The 13,364-nt window shown below is 38.4% G+C and overlaps 1 pseudogene; it reads left to right on the forward strand.

Annotated features, from left to right (window-relative positions):
* On the forward strand, window positions 5,287–8,263 carry LOC110260768 (annotated as a pseudogene).

Below are 13,364 nucleotides of genomic sequence, written 5' to 3' on the forward strand. Positions count from 1 at the left end.
GAAAGAATCAAAGAGAGCTGGAAGCCAAGTTAGACAAGTGAAAATGTATCAGGCCTTTTTGAAGGCTAGAAGGGAGTTTATTATTAGGGAAATAGTTTCCATGTACTTTATATATTTCTCTTTTAAATTTTATCTCTCTTCAGTAATTTTTAAAAGTCTAATATAGCTCAGCGGTGCTGAAGGTTATTAAGTTGTTTTCTTGTTTGTCTGTTTTTCCCTCCCCGGCGGATCACAGTTTTAAAGAGTGACTGTGGCAGTGGTGATGGAAGGGAGGGAACCCTAGCAGAAAGATGTAAATCATGGAGCGAGACAAAATATTGCTTGGAGATTGTTGTCCCCTCTATTCCAATCTTGGAACGTCCATGTTTGATGATAAGGATCAGCAAATGGGACTGATACAAATGAAGAAAATAAAATGTCCCTCAGCAGAGTTGACATCAATTTGTATAATCTGCTTCTCCTCCTAGGTTGTCCACTGGCAATCAGCAGCCATACCAACATTTCTTGGGACAATTTTGACCTTAGGCAGGAGGGCTATATGTACTAGCCCAGTGCTCTGGGGCTTAATTTTAAGCTACCTCGTCGTAACTTGACTCTAAAATATGGATGCCGATTTTGATAACTTTGATTTTGTTCTTATTAATAGGATGAAGTTTCCACCTCAACACCCACTTAATTGTAAGGGGCTTAGAAAACCAAAACCATGCTAAAGCTAGGCTTGGTATTCTGATGGAAGCTGGCAGAGTCATTTCTAGACATAACTCGAGGGTCTGGCTGTGACCAATACCAGCTCAGAGCAACACCTAAGATGTAATCTAGGGTCACAGAGTGGTCAGCCCAATGGACAAAGCCATGAGGTGAGAATCATAATATTCAGAGACTTAGGTTGGTCAGTAAAATTCCAGGCTATGGGAGTTCCCGTGGTGGTGCAGTGGCTAACGAATCCGACCAGGAAACATGAGGTTGCGGGTTCGATCCCTGCCCTTGCTCTGTGGGTTAGGATCTGGCGTTGCCGTGAGCTGTGGTGTAGGTTGCAGACGCGGCTCAGATCTCATGTTGCTGTGGCTCTGGCATAGGCCGGCAGCTACAGCTTCGATTGGACCCCTAGCCTGGGAACCTCCATATGCTGTGGAGAGCGGCCCTAGAAAAGGCAAAAAGAAAAAAAAAATTCCAGGCTATGTTGATCTATACTTGTTTTTGGATCCTGCATACTCAATTTTTTCAGCCTAATATGCCATACTTGGCCTGAGGTAAGACAAGGCTCTGAAATGTTTACCTGATAAAAACTAGTAACTCCATTAAACAGTCCCATATTAATGCATTATTCAAAAAATCTTCACTAACTATTCATCAATTCATCAAATGCTTTACAAAATTATAATTGACTCTCAAGCACTTTTCTAGGTGTTATGATGTAGCATTGAAAAAAAAAAAAAAACAAGCAAAAACATCTGCCCTTAAGAAATGTATACTCTTATGGCCTTTTTCCCTCATTCATCATGCTTTCGGCCCTTCCGGAAAGAGTCCATGGTAGCAGTCTAAGGCTGATCTCAGCCAAGAGGAAACAATGGTTAAAAGGCTTACTATTATCCTTGATTTTTTGAAGTGTGTGTTGGGAAGGAGGTAGAGAGTAGGTAATAGTGGGTAATCATACTTGTCCAAATATCAACCAGGGAAACTCAATGCATCTGATGCAATTAATGAATCTTCTCACAAATTCTATACAATAGAAGAATAGGTTTCTAAAAGGAACAGGGATGGTACTGGTCTAGCACCCATGGCTGTATAAGTTAACATTGATGTCCCATCCTGTATGAGGCACAGTTGAGCTCAAGAAATAGAAACTGCTCTGGGTATTTAAGGAGGAACGGACATCATGCAGGGACTAGATGCAACAAAAGTCAAAAGTTAATAACAAGGCACTTCATATTGGCCTCCAGAACATTCTAGAACAAGAGGTCATCATTGGAACTATGCCAGAAATGAAGAGAGACACCACTGCTGCCTTGAAACTGCCACTCTTCAATACATAGAAGATTGGACAACAGATACTGAAACGTACCTGGTAAAACTCATGACCACAACTACACTGAAAGCAAAATAGCCAAAAGGGCAGAAAGATAACTTCTGCCTTAATTTGCCTTCCAAAATTTCTTCGAGTACATTCTAAGTAGTGGAATTAATTTGTAGCCAGAACCCTAACTGCCAGGGACTCTAAGAAGGCAGAATGGAGCTGAGTGAGCCCCATTCATAACCAGGATCCACTTTAACCTCCAAGGTGGATTTGGGCCTCTTGGGCCTTGCTTGACCTCATGATTCAGTTTCTGGTATAAAACAGTCATGTAAGCAGCTATAATGGAAAAATAAAATCACTATAAAAAAACAATCAAAAAATTTAGGGAAAAAAAAGACACGTTAACAGACATTTACTCCAGGATTCTCATGCTAGGAATATTGTGGAAACTAATTTGAATGATTGGGGTGAGGTCTGGATACAGAGTCATATTAACACATCAGAAAATATTTACATGATTTAAAGAAATATTGAGCCATGTTTAAATATTTTATGGACGTGATTCTACTCTGAATCAGAAAGTGAAATGCTAATCACCTCAGGCAATTGTTCACTTCACAATGCAAATGGAAAATAAAATTCTCTCCCAATGTTTTGCTTTCTCTATTCTTCATGTAGTTGGGACAAATATTGACAATCTGGTGGCTGCACTTTATTATAGAAGTTTGCCTAGTGTTCTCTCTGGGGATATTTCAAAGTAATGTCCCATTCAGACCTCAAGATATATTCTTTTCTAGTTTTCAAGCAAGAAACTGTTTAGCATCATTCCAAAGGATAAGAAATTCCTCATTTAGGAAAGCAAAAAAATGCATGTTCTTTCATCATCTAGGCAAAGACTTCCACGGAACAAATGATTGCATCTGGCTTCTAATGATTTATTGATTTAAATGCATTAAATCGCTCAACTCACAAATAAGTGAGGTTTATAATTCTAAGAGAAACACTGAATCAACCTGCATATAACCTTGCTCGCAGTGCCTTGAACAATGTGACTGAATTAACAAAAGATGAATTCCTGGCTGATTACTCTGCTAAGATAATGCACTGTAGCTGTGTCCTAAAGGACTTAGTATTTCCTGAAACACTCACGTTTATGAGTTCCTTAATGTGAATTTCAATCATATAATTAAAAGGTTGATTTAGTCATAGTAGAGGTAAACACATTTGGTGATGTTTTTTTTGTGTTTTTTCAGTGATATCAGCCTTCCACATATCATAGTATTAGTCTCCTCGTTGTATCAATAGCTCCACCTCTTTACAGAGTAGAAAACATTTTCTACAAGGGTCAGATTGTTAATATTTTAGGCTTTGCCAGTCAAGAGGAAAAAACAAAGATATTTTAATACTTACAAACAAGGAGAAAAAAATTTCAACAATTTTCAAAAAAAATTTGCCATGCTCACAGCATGTGAAGTTCCTGGTCAGGGATTGAACTGTGCCAAGCAGGACCAAGCTGCTGCAGTGACTGGATCCTAAACCCGCTGTCACCAGAGAATCCAGCAAATATATTTTGATGAAAGTTAAAGTATAACAATAAGCACAGTTTTCGTAATCTAAGCCTTCCAATGAGGAAAACTGAATTATCTCGTTGGGGATACGGTTTGTTTAATTGAGTTTTAAAATTACTTTCCCTATAATCAAAATGATTAAAATGTCATATTAATGCTGGTCTATACTGATATATTTTTTTTATATTTCATCTTTTCATGCGGTTAAGTTCTGCCAAGACTATTATCATCAATCCATGAGTGTATGTTTTAATTGACCGTATTTATCTCTTGAAAGGCAGTTTCAGGATTCTATTAGAGTCTTCCCTTGCCTTTTAACACCGTCATCCTTTTGATTAAAGATTAGGAAGAAGCTCCTCAATTGAACAATTATATAGATTTGTAATAGGGAAATTTCTTTTGTACTTGCATTAAGATACCAAAAATTATTGCCATAACAGTAGTTTGAGCTGGGAAAACCTATCACTGCCAATTTCTGTGGGAATTAAAATTTTTGGGTTTTGTTTTATACTTACAGCACAGAAAGTGTTAAAGCAGCTACATTACTGGCCCCAACATTAGTTATTAAAAAACTTTACATGCTGTGCCCACATAAACTACTTTGCCTTGAAATCCTTGAAAGAACTTTAGCAATTGTGGAAAAGATGAGTTCCACCGTATGTGGAGAAGAGCTGGGCAGATCTCTGTTCAGAAAATGCCATTTTGACAATAAAATATTAACACTGCTAAACCTTCAAACTACTGTGTAGGAGGGCAAGGCAAGATATCCAGCTTCTATTCCTGACAAAAAAAAATCATGGAATTGATGATGGATAAATCCATGACAGCAAGTGAAATATACTGTTGACACTTCTGTTTCGCCAACACAATAGATTCAAATATTTTCTGCAAAGTCATTGCTCATAAATAAATAAGACTATATAAATAAATAAGACATAATATTAATAAGCTCATAAATAAATGACAATGTAAGATGTAAATAAGATGATAACCATAAATTTGAAATACCTTATTTTTTTTTTCACTACATTTGTGAATTTGTCCAACAGAATCCTTTTCTGTTCCATACATATTTTACTAGTTAAAGTACATCTCAGCAGCTTCCACTTCAGATTGCACTGAATTAGTGTTTTCTCAACGTCACTGAAAAAGTTGTTCAGCTGTAGTGTTCCACTCAGATGATTCAGTAACTTAAAACATGTTATCCACTAAACAACTGAGTGGTCTAGGTAACATTTACTCATCAAGAATGAAGACAAACCACTCAAAATCATCTACCTTATCTTAAATTTTTTGGTCAACCGTTGATGTCTTTTCCAATATCCTTAACTCTTTGAGCAATTATTCCCATCAAAAGGGTAATAGTTTCTGGATGCATTTCTTCAGCTGCAATCAAACACAAATTAATTAAATCACCATCAGTAAATAGCTTCCTTACTGGCCAACAACAAGCCAGTGGAAAATTTACTTAGGTTGCAGCCTCTATTTTTAGGGTCACTCCCGCAGCATATGGAGGTTCCCAGGCTGGGGTCAAATTGGAGCTATAGCTTCCAGCCTGTGCCACAGCCACAGCCACACCAGATCCGAGCTGCGTCTGCAACCTACACCACAGCTCATGGCAACACCGGATCCTTGCTCCACTAACTTAGGCCAGGGATCGAACACGCATCCTCATGGATCCTAGTTGGGTTTGTTAACCAACTGAGCCACGACAAGAACTCCCTTTTTTTTGTTTTTAAACTTTTGTGAAGAAATTCTACTGTGATATTTTAACTTTTCTACTTTGTCTGGGCATTGTTTTCAGTCATTTGGAACTATTTCCATGTGTACTCACTCACTCTGGTAATATAAATATCCTATTGTATGAGTTTCCTATTGCTGCTCTCGCACCACAAACGTAGTCACTTGACATAATACAAAATTATTATATTACAGTTCTGGAGGTTAGAAATCCAAAGGGAGTCTAACTGGGCTAAAATCAAAGTATTGGTAGGTCTGTGTCCCTTCTGGAGAATCTATGGGATAATCCAATTCCCTGCCTTGCACAGCCTGTAGAGGATTCCTAAATTCCTTGGCTCATGGCCCCAGCCAGCAATTGCATCACATCAACATCTGTCTCCATCATCCCATTTCCTCTTCTGACTGACTCTCCTGCTTCCTCTTTTATAAGAAACCTCGTGAATATATTACAGCTCCTAGGGTGATAATGCTCTCAGTGTCTTTTTGCAATGATAAGATTCTGACCAGGCAGCCAAAGCTGCGTTAAGGGATTTTGCAATGTGCCTTTTAAACCTACAGTGAAAGAGTTTAAGATATCTTTTGTGTTCTTCCTATGAGGGGCTGTTTTATGTCATGCAGGCATAAACTGTTTTGTACAGAGAAAGTGGTTTTAATGATGTTTCAATATTTGTATTGATACAGAGTAAGTTATTACTTTGCACTACAAGGTTTGGCCACTGAAAGGATACGGTATTGCAAAGGAAATAATCTCATTACTTCAGAGAGCAAACTTATATTTTAACAAGTTCTTCACTTCTGTTCATTGGAAAGTTCAAGGGAACTCCTGTTCATTGATTTCTAGTTGACTCCATGGTTCGGGCTGGGAATTAAGAAGTTATTTGAAGTAGGATAGGTAAAATGCATTCAGCTCAGCTTCAGTGTTTAAATTACACATTTTAAATCCTTTTTACAGACACTAAAGTAAAAACTGTATGTTTTGGGGTTGTAATCATGTGATAGTACCAGAATATTATACAGTCAATGTTAAATAAAAGCCAAAAGTGGAATATGTGGAAATTAGGATTTGGTTAATTTGTGGACTCATTTTATGTTTGTCTTTAACTCTCTTAAAACAAGTTTCCTACAGTAGATTGGTACATTCTGTTAAAGCCTTACAGCAATCCATTTTTCTTACACTGTCGAATCACAAGGGACTCCCCAGGGACCATGACTTGCTGGTGTGTGTATATACTAACAAAAGCAAAAACAAAAACAAAAACAAAAAAAAAAAAAGGAAAGAAAATTCACTGGGATATAAGGTAGCAGCTACAGACTAAAGACTGTGGCATACTGAGGTCCAATTCTTTTATTACCAATGTTATTTACAAGGGTTGTATTGTGACAAGATTTATTCAGACTGCTGTGCTCTCCATTTGATGTACCAAAATGCTATTAATCTAAATATTTTAAAATAAAGTCCTGTAATACTATTTTTTTTTTTTTTGCTGTTCAACTGAGAACTTTTCTTAGTTAAGTTTTTTAAATTATAGTAAATTTTAAAATGTCTCTCTAACTCAAGATTCTTAACTTCATTGCACCTGCAAAGTCCTTTTGGTGTCCCTTAATATTTTGACTTTAGGTATGCAAAGTTCCTTTTGACATGTAAGGTAGCATATTCACAGATTCTGGGTCGGGGGCATTATTTTGGCTACCACAGCTAAAAAGGTTCATTGTATAAAAACGCAATGCTTTGCCATCTAATTTGACAACAAAATTTCACACTCGACTGGGCCTTAAATGTATACCATATGAAGCTCACTTTTTCTTCCTTTTTTGTTTTGACCTGATGAATAGGTACTGAAAATAAAGTAAAATAAAATAAAATAAAATAAAATGTTACAATACAGTGATATGGAATGGCAATTAAAAGGCTAAGTTATAACTGCATCATTGTGATGTAGAATACACTGAGTCAGCAGGAGGGCACTGCATAGAGTCTGTCACACTTATTTAACTCTGCCATTTAATGTAAAAATGGACATAGACAATATAGAAATAAATGTGAACATGGTATGTTCTAATAAAACTTTATTTATGGCATTGCAATTTAAATTGTAGATAGTTTTGAATATTGTAGAATATTCCTATTTTTTTAATAATCAAAAAATGTAAAGCCATTTCAGCTCACAGTTGTACAAAAATAAGCAATACGACCACAGACTGTGTTTTTGAAATGGCTGCAGCAATGGATGCGGACACCTTGAGTGACACCCATGACAGCTCGGACTAGAAGCACTTTGAAATGAGAAAGCGGAACACTGTAGCCCTCTGGGCCTGGGATGTTGTGGCTGATAACCACCATCTACAGGAACTGCGCTATGGATCTTTCCATACAATGTGGAGCTAACCAGGCACCTGCTTCTTCTGAAGAGAGTGTTGTCGCAAGGGAAATCTGTGACCACGCTTTTCACTTCCACTGTGTCTCCTGTTGGCTCAAACACGGCAGATGCGTCCACTGGACAATGGAGAGAGGACATTCCAAAAGTAAAACACTAGAAAAAGAATGTTTCCATCAGCCTCAACAGTTTTGTTATTCATCTAATGACTTGCCTTCTTGTTACTTAATTATACATGAGATAGAAATGTGTCTCTTCTGCTTTGTCTTCTCAGATTGTTATTCCTACAGCTGTATCATATTCTGTGTCAAGTGAAATGCCGCTGGGTTCTAGAACAGAGGCTGTCTCTTATATATGTGAAAAGAGTGAACATAAACAGAGGGACCCCTCTTCTTAGGTTGGAAAACCAGCTTTTGAAAATGAGATGTTTTTTCATTAGCGCCAGAGCAAAGTGGTCCTGAGAATGTGTTTCTTGCTTATGAGGAAGCCTGGTCCACAGCCTGGTTACTGATAGCAATCCTGGGCAAGTAGCCTCTCTGCTCCAAGGTTTCCTCCCCTCTAAAGTGGCTGCTAGACGTGGCTTGGATCTGGCATTGCTGTGGCTGTGGTGTAGGCTGGCAGCTGTAGTTCTGATTGGACCCCTAACCTGGGAATCTCCATAGGCTGTGGATGTGGCCCTTAAAAAAAAAAAAAAAAAAAAAAAGTGAAGTGGTGGCTAAGGACTAAGTGGCATCATGTGAACACAGAAAGAGGCTTTATAAACTGTAAAACCATTATACAAATATAAACTGTGTGTAAACATGTTGCTTTCTCTTCTTAGTTTGGAACAGTAAACCTGAAAAACACCTCATATGTGATATTGGTTGGCAAAGAGCAATTTATGAAGTTGAAAATTGCTATCATTTAAAATAGAGTTCGTGGGAGAAATCGTTTCCTCCCCTACTACCCTTTGCAATTTGTTTAAAAATCTTGACAATGGGTAAAGAAATGGAAAGATATTTCCCTGTTCCTGGATTGGGAAAATCAATATTGTAAAAATGGCCATACTACCCAAAGCAATCTACAGATTCAATGCAATCCCTATCAAATTACCCATGACATTTTCACAGAACTAGAACAAACAATCCTAACATTTATATGGAACCACAAAAGACCCAGAATCGCCAAAGCAATCCTGAGAAACAAAAACCAAGCAGGAGGCATCACTCTCCCAGACTTCAAGAAATACTACAAAGCCACAGTCATCAAAACAGTGTGGTACTGGTATCAAAACAGACAGACGAATGGAACAGAATAGAGAACCCGGCAATAAACCCTGACACCTATGGTCAATTAATCTTGGACAAGGGAGGCAAGAACATAAAATGGAAAAAAGAAAGTCTATTCAGCAAGCATTGCTGGGAAACCTGGACAGCTGCATGCAAAGCAGTGAAACTAGAACACACCCTCACACCATGCACAAAAATAAACTCCAAATGGCTGAAAGACTTAAATAGAAGACAGGACACCATCAAACTCCTAGAAGAAAACATAAGCAAAACACTCTCTGACATCAACATCATGAATATTTTCTCAGGTCAGTCTCCCAAAGCAATAGAAACTAGAGCAAAAATAAACCCATGGGACCTCATCAAACTGAAAAGCTTTTGCACAGCAAAGGAAACCCAAAAGAAAACAAAAAGACAACTTACAGAATGGGAGAAAATAGTTTCAAATGATGCAACCGACAAGGTCTTAATCTCTAGAATATATAAACAACTTATACAACTCAACAGCAAAAAAGCCAATCAATCAATGGAAAAATGGGCAAAAGACCTGAATAGACATTTCTCCAAAGAAGATATACAGATGGCCAACAAACATGAAAAAATGCTCAACATCGCTGATTATAAGAGAAATGCAAGTCAAAACTACCATGAGATACCACCTCACACCAGTCAGGATGGCCATCATTAATAAATCGACAAATAACAAGTGCTGGAGGGGCTGTGGAGAAAAGGGAACACTCCTGCACTGTTGGTGGGAATGTCAACTGGTACAGCCACTATGGAGAACAGTTTGGAGAGACCTTAGAAATCTATACATAGAACTTCCATATGACCCCGCAATCCCACTCTTGGGCATCTATCCGGACAAAACTCTACTTAAAAGAGAAACGTGCACCCGCATGTTCATTGCAGCACTATTCACAATAGTCAGGACATGGAAACAACCCAAATGTCCATCGACAGAGGATTGGATTCGGAAGAGGTGGTATATATACACAATGGAATACTACTCAGCCATAAAAAAGAATGACATAATGCCATTTGCAGCAACATGGATGGAACTAGAGAACCTCATACTGAGTGAAATGAGCCAGAAAGACAAAGACAAATACCATATGATATCACTTATAACTGGAATCTAATATCCAGCACAAATGAACATCTCCTCAGAAAAGAAAATCATGGACTTGGAGAAGAGACTTGTGGCTGCCTGATGGGAGGGGAGGGAGTGGGAGGGATCGGGAGCTTGGGCTTATCAGACACAACTTAGAATAGATTTATAAGGAGATCCTGCTGAATAGCATTGAGAACTTTGTTTAGATACTCATGTTGCAACAGAACAAATGGTGGGGGGAAAAATGTAATTGTAATGTATACATGTAAGGATAACCTGACCCCCTTGCTGTACAGTGGGAAAATAAAAAAATTATAAAAAAATCTTGACAATGGAAGGTATTACTAGTTCTAATACTGACTCAATGGCTGCATAGTCTCCGACTGAGAAGTACAGTTTATTGCAGTGGTTCTCAAAGTACAGTCTGAGGACTCCTGGAGCACGTGAAACCCTTTCAGAAGGTTCATGAAGTTCCTTTTCCAACTGCATGGCTGTATGAGGCCAGCTTTTCTTTTCTTCATATTTCAAGCAAAGTAAGGTGTTGAATGAAGAAGCTGACAGAGATAATCCAGCTGCCTTCTATTAAGTCAGATATAAAAAGAGCTTTGCAAAAACGTCACTCTTCTAATAATTTTGGGGGGGTTAGAAAAAGAGTTACTTTCAATAAAAATATTTATGTTAACATGTTAAAGAAAATAGGCAGTGAGCCAGATTCGGCCTGTAGGCTGTAATTTTCTATCTTTCTTCTACAGCCTTGGCACCCTCCACGGCAGGAGGCTGTGTGGACTATGTCTAGAATTAGACTATTTCACTTCTGCCCACATTCTATTAGCTAGAACTCTCTTAGCAGACCTACCTAACTGCAAAGGAGGCTGGGAAATGTAGTTTTTCTGCATGTCCAAGAAAAGAAACATGGATATTACTAAATATCCGCACTATTGCCTGCTCTTTTTGGTAACCAAATTTTTGTTCGCTCCTTTTTTCTCACATGTAGATTATACTCATTTCCAAAGTCTGGGATCTCAGGTAATGTTAGGTCCTCTACAATCTATCAGGCACAGTTCCTCCGAGTGCTGTGACTACGCACGTATTATCTGTCTCTGCCAGCCACCATAAGGAACAGTTGTGTTTGGAAAGAGTAAAACAGGGAGAAACAAACCGGTCATGGGTAACTCAGCTGGACAAGCATTGTGAAGCCTCCTGACCCTGAGAGCCGACTTTGACTCTTCTTTGAATCAGCTCTCCGGAAGATACTCACTTGCACATTTGTGCTCTATGGCCCCCTGACCCATCCTTTAGGAGTTTCTTCCTTATCCCTTATCCTCCTTGACCCATCAGAAGTGGGCTGAACCTTCCTTGGGGCTTCAGAGTTTGGTTGGCTCACTGTCTGCTGGACAATTGTTTTGTGCTCTTTAATTACAAGCTCCCTTAGACCCATCCTTGTGGTTTCATTACCATGCAATTTCCTCATGAACAAAGCTTCCAATCTATTTGCTGGCAATCAGTACCCTGTGCCTGCAACCATACCCAAAGATCCTTTCCAGATATTCATCTCTAATCAGCTTGATTTTACTGCCTAATCCCAATTGTTTTTTTCCTAATTTAGTGGTGGCTAAAAATGGGTACGAACGTGGGTGATCTCTGCTGCAAGACTTAGTCACTTTGATCAACAGAAGTTTTTGATGCCTCAAAGCCTTTCTCAGTCACACCACTTGCTACTGGGCATCTAGAAACATATGTATTTCCAGCTGCTTGGTGGCCCACATTTTTAGACTTTTTCTGTTCCTTCTTATTTCTGCTTGCAAGGTGGCCAACTTTTTCCTGAACTCATTTCTTGTTTGTAATAACCTGCCAAATGCAAACAACACTAGTTTGTATATGCAACTAACATCATTTTCTAACCTTTTATCCCAGAGCTACAATTGTGTAAGCACACGTCTGCCTACCAAATTATTGTGGGCAACAGATTTTTGCAAATGTCTTTTTCATAAAACAATAGATTCCTGATTTCCAATCTGCTGATTACCTTCCTGCTGATAAACCGTAGTCTTCAATTTCCACTGGAAAATTTAAGTAGTAGTTAGGTTAAATGCAGTAACAAACAGCTTTAAAATCTCAATAGCTCAACACAATTACATTTTATTTCTCATTCATATGATAGATCAATTTCATGTTCACTGGGCAGCTTTCTATTCAGACATTCAGACTCCAGTCATAGGGAAGGAATTTGAAAGGGCAATAAATAGATGGTTTCAAACCTAAAGATTCTGAGAAGATGCTACAAGGAATGAAATAGGAGTGCAAGTATAGGAGAGGCACTTGAACATATAGGAAAAAGTAAAGTAGGAATTAAATCCAGATCAGAAGACTCACTAGATGCCAAGTGCCAGAAAATTGGAATAAAGCTCTTAAAATATATCCTCAGATTCTCCAAGGATTGATCGAGAAAGTCCATGCCACAGGTAGGCATATACTGGCCTCAATTGTAGGCAGCAGAGAAAGGAAAACAGACAGAGGCTACATCTCACTGCAAAGAGCACCATAGCATGGCATTTGTGTTGACCAGGACCCAGGCAGATCTCCTGCTTTCAAACTGGGAGTTGTCACCTTTTCTTGTATTGCTCAACATTTGCATTGTTAACTGTGGGAGCTGGTTTAAAGTTTAGGAGTAACATTCAATTTCTTTTGTTCTGCTTTGGAACTCACAAAGTTATTTACATCAGGATTAGCTGTGTATTCAGTCCTATGGGGAACCGTCTTTGGTTTTACGTATTTTCCCAGTTAAAGCTACTAATCTCAGTGATTATGTAATAAAAATATAAATATAAATAAGCAAAGGAATGTTATCATCTTGACAACCTCATACATTAGGTATCACTGTCCATAAGACAATAATGTTAGGATATATACTCATTTTTTAGAATGTGGACCTCACCAAGATTTAGTAAAAGACAGGGAAGAGATGTGAACTCAGGCCCAACCCATTTTTGGTTTCTAACAACTTCCAGATCTTTCAGAATATTTAGGGAAATTTGGATAACTCATCTTGATGCTCCTCCAAGAACCCCAAGATACAGATAGTTTTACACAGACTTTAAAAAAAAAAAGGTGCCTAGGAGTTCCCATCGTGGTTCAGTGGTAACAAACCTGACTAGTATCCATGAGGATATGGTTTCAACCCCTGACCTTCTCAGTGGGTTAAGGATCCAGCGTTGCTGTGAGCTGTGGTGTAGGTCGCAGATGTGGCTTGGATCCTGCATTGCTATGGTTGTGGTGTAGGCTAGC

This window comes from Sus scrofa, chromosome 5 (assembly GCF_000003025.6).
Source record: "Sus scrofa isolate TJ Tabasco breed Duroc chromosome 5, Sscrofa11.1, whole genome shotgun sequence".
Lineage (NCBI taxonomy): Eukaryota > Metazoa > Chordata > Mammalia > Artiodactyla > Suidae > Sus > Sus scrofa.